The sequence below is a fragment of the Myotis davidii genome, unplaced genomic scaffold (genome assembly GCF_000327345.1).
Source record: "Myotis davidii unplaced genomic scaffold, ASM32734v1 scaffold743, whole genome shotgun sequence".
NCBI classification, from domain to species: Eukaryota; Metazoa; Chordata; class Mammalia; order Chiroptera; family Vespertilionidae; genus Myotis; species Myotis davidii.
Window position 1 is genome coordinate 3,201,086 of NW_006296221.1, and position 4,545 is coordinate 3,205,630.

The 4,545-nt window shown below is 36.4% G+C and overlaps 1 pseudogene; it reads left to right on the plus strand.

Moving 5' to 3' along the window:
- Positions 1-1,733: 1,733 nt before the first annotated feature.
- Positions 1,734-2,706, plus strand: LOC102771089 (annotated as a pseudogene).
- Positions 2,707-4,545: the final 1,839 nt, after the last annotated feature.

A 4,545-nucleotide genomic window follows, 5' to 3' on the forward strand; every position in this document is an offset into this window, starting at 1 on the left:
AACTCAGCTTCAGCTCTGAGGCCTCAGCTGCTGAAAGAAGGTATCTGGTTTGTTTGGCTTCTATAATCGAAACTCTGTTACAACTCCAGTTTGGCCGGCTGGCTGAAAGCATGGGGTTTGTGTAGCCTCTATAATTGCAACATAGTTGCTTAGAGTGCAAGCTCAGAGCCCAGCAGCGGCAGGCGGGTAACCTTGGCTTCCTCCTTCACGGGAGCAAGCAAGCCTCCTGTTCGCTTCAGCTGCCTGGCTGCCGGCCGCCATCTTGGTTGGCAGTTAATTTGCATATCGCCCTGATTAGCAATGGGAAGCGTGTCGGAGGTACAGTTAATTACCATGTTTGTCTATTATTATATAGGATATTTCCTAGGAATAAAAGCATTATCCTATGTAAACATAGTAAAGTTATTTAAGTCAGGAAGTTAAATATTAATAAACACTTTTATTTACAGCCTATATTCAAATTGTTCCAGCTGGATCTTTCTAGAATATTTTTTCTGAACCAGAGTCAATGAAAAATCACCCATTTAATTTACTTGTCATCTCTTTAGTCTCCTTTAAATCTGGAATGGTTTCTTATCCTTTCATTGTCTTTCATCATATTAACATTTTTGAAGAGTATAGACTAGTTGTGTTGTAGAATATTCCTAAACTTGGAGTGTCTCATGCTTTCTAATGATTAGCTTTAAGGTACACATTTTTAAGCAGAAATGCCATAGATCTAGTTGCATGTCCTTCTCAGAGCATTGCTTTATGAGGCACAGAATGTCAATTGATTTGTCCCATTTTGGGTAATTTTAACTTTGATTTCTTGGTTAAGGTGATGGCTGTCATGTTTTTCCCCTTAGTTACTACTTTTCCTGTAATTAATAAATAACCTGTGGGAGACACTTTAAAATTTTTTTGTGAATATTACATTGCTTATGAAATTTTCACTGGCTACTTTGAGCATCTATTGTCAATTCTTATGACTCCATTATTATTACGGTGATTGTACAATGGTGGTTATTCTGTTTCATCTATTAGCTGACATTCTGCTTTACCTTCTCCCTAAATGTTTGTCTGTTTATTCATTAATTTATTATTAGTGTGGGCTCATGTATCCTTATTTTGTTAAATGGAAAACTCATTACTATCATTATGTATTTTAGTGATAAAATTATCTCAGATTTGCCTCACAGAAGCCACTTAAATCTCTATGTATTTATTTAATGATTGAATGAAGTGACATCTGAACTGGGGCTTTGCTGATCAAATAGTAGAAAAGGCAAGTTCAGGAAAATGGAAACACATACACAAAGAATGTAGAAACAGAATTTCATAATGTGGAAATTATGTTTAATAGTACTATAATATTTATTAAGGTATATGGAGCAAATAAAGAGTAGCTATGTCTGGAAAAAAGAAGGAAGGAAGGAAGGAAGGAAGGAAGGAAGGAAGGAAGGAAGGAAGGAAGGAAGGAAGGAAGGGGAGAAAAGAAGGAAGGGAATAGTGATTAAGTAAAAACAACCCAAATGATGATCTTATTTTCTACCCCTTCACAAAGGAAGGAGGGGACAGCATTCTGTTTCCAAGGTCATCAAGAGGAGCATATTCAGAGTGTGCCCAGAAGAAAGAGGATAGAGGGAAGGCTTGGGACAGAAGTAAGAAGCAGTTGAATTCTAAAAGTTTGTGAGAAGAGCCCTGGAACAGGAGTGCCCTTGGCTGCATCTAGGCAGGTTTTCATCACTGTGGGGATGGTGGAGGAAGAAGCAAACCAAGATAACATTTCCAAGATGGAAAGTCCTTCAGACTCAGCTGTGATTTTACCTAGCACTCCACAGGCTGTGCCAATCTATCATCAATCCATACAAGTAGTTCAAGAAAGCAACTTATGAGTGCAACACTTAAGAGAATGGTTGAGGAAAACTAAATTTTCATTTAATCCCTGTTATAGTGGTAAACCGTCTTAAAGTAGAGAATTAAGAAAATGATCAGAACTTTTTAGATAAACCATCATCATCAACACAAGAAAAGTGTTTGGAATTTCAAGATAACTTTAAGCACATGGACAGTGAATTTGAAGAAAATTCATATTTGAAAAATAGCATCAAGAATAATGATCAACATAATTTGATGATCAAGAATAGATCCAGAGACAAATGGCAGGAGAGGGGGTGGTTAGAGAGCAACCAAAGGGCCCCTATGCATGCATATTAGCGTAACCAATGGACACAGACACTGGGTGGTGGGGGTTTGCCCGGGGTGGGAATGGTTTGGGGGGGGCGGTCTAGAGGGGAAAAAAGAGACATACGTAAAACGTTAGACAATAAATAAATAAATAAATAAACATAATTTTAAAAAAAGAATATCAATGCAAGTGGATCTAAATCACTTGATACTGGCTCCTGCAGTGATCTCCAGAATAACTTTGATGAGAATCTTCCCCAAAAAGGATTAAATGAAGAAAAGGCAAAATTGTTGAAACAGATTCAGAAGAAGACCTTTTTAGGAGACTAAAACTTGTCAAAATGTATAGATCAAAGAATGATCTGTCTCAGTTATAATTGTTAATAAAGAAGTGGAGAAGCTGCAGCCAATTGTCGAGTTGCAGTCAGCTATGTCTGAGGAGAACAAGAAACTCAGCCTTACTCAGTTGATAGACCACTATGGGTTAGATGATAATTATTACACAACAACAGCAATGAAGAAGAATTTATAGGTCTTTAATTCATAATTTTTTTCTCCAGAATATCTCTGAGAATGACAACTTAAAAATACATATATATTTTAAAGGGAAGATATAAACCATTAGGGCTTAAAGTAAAGTATCTTGATGAACATCAATTTAGGGTACTCTGTTAGATAAATATATAAGTTCTAAAATGAAAATTTAGCACTTTAGATTATCTACCAAAGAAAATTTGACATTTAAAGATATGTGAAAAAAAATTAAATAATGTTTTAAAAAATAATTTGGGCAGTGTTGGAAGTCAGTTAGTTATAATATATTGTTTTGTTTATTATAAAAAGATGTTTTATTTTAAATGTTAAAAAATAGTTTAGCCCTAACCGGTTTGGCTCAGTGGCTAGAGCATCAGCCTGCGGACTCAAGAGTCCCAGGTTCAATTCCGATCAAGGGCGTGTTCCTTAGTTGCGGGCACATACCCAATAGGGAGTGTGCAGGACAGCTGATCAATGTTTCTCTCTCATTGATGTTTCTAACTCTCTGTCCCTCTCCCTTCCTCTCTATAAAAAAATCAATAAAATATATTATAAAAAAAAAGAAGGCTTGTGGCTGAACTAAAAAGTTTAATCTGGTGAATGACTAAACCTAAATTGGTCTAAAATGCCTGCCTGTCTCCTAAGTTGATGAAACTTGTTTCCATCAATTTACCATATATTTCCATCTGTATGGTCCATTAGGTAATTAAACTAATGTCCAAAATTTAAAAATAAATAAATAAATAAAGGTTTGTGAGAAGAGCTTTCCAAAAAGACTGTGAAAAGATGAGTTTTATGATTTATGAGGACCTTCCTAGAGTCACTTTTAACAACACACTGAGGTTAAATGACCTTACAGACCAAGAGCTGTATGGAGTATTTCTAGAGGTTGGGTCAAGGTGCTGCCATGCCCAAAAGAGGCCCACAGATAACATTCCCACATTCAAGCAATTCAGAGTAACTAATCAATGGCTATTTCAGGAAAGACCAATGTGGACCAAAGTTGAGGGTTCTCTCTGAATTTTGTTAATTGCGTGAGACACTCTCTTTCCAACAGAACGTTTGCATTATAGTATGCACTGAGAAGCAAAGAAACCCCCCAAATAATTGAGAATAAAATTTCAGGAAGCATGGAAGGCAAAATGCTTACAGTAGATTACAGTTGGGTTGGATAAATAAAAGATACAGGCTACATATTTTCCCCTGTATTGTAAAAATAAAGGAAAAAATTGTCTAAAGAAGGATACTTATATAAGGCATTGCAGTCTATGCTTTTATGTAGCCAATTATCAGGGTCAACCAAACGGTAAAAAATGTTCAAATTTCCAAAAGGGAATCTAGAAAAATATCCAAAGAAGGAAGAACTAAAGTTGGGTGGAAAAGACAAAGGTATGTGCAAAGTGAGTGGGATGGTGTGATGCTTAATTTTATGTCACCTTGACTGGCCACAGAGTACCCAGATTAAATATTATTTCTGGGTGTATCTTTGATGTTGTCTCTGGATGAGATTAGCATTTAAATTGGTAAGCTAAGTAAGACAGATCGCCCTCCATAATCAGAGTGGGCATAGTTCAATATATCCAGGGTTTGGGTAGAAAAGTGGAAGAAGGAGGAATTCACCACTTTTTTCCCTGCCTCACTACTTAACCAAGCACATCCCATCTCATCTTCTCAGACTGAGATTTATACCATTGCCTTCCCTGGTTCTCTAGTCTTTGAACTCAGACTAAATTATACCACTGGCTTTCTTGGGTCTCCAGTTTGCAGAAGGTAGCTCTTGAAATTTCTTAGTCTCTAAAATCATATGAGCCAATTTGTCAGCATCTACCTATCACCTATCATCCT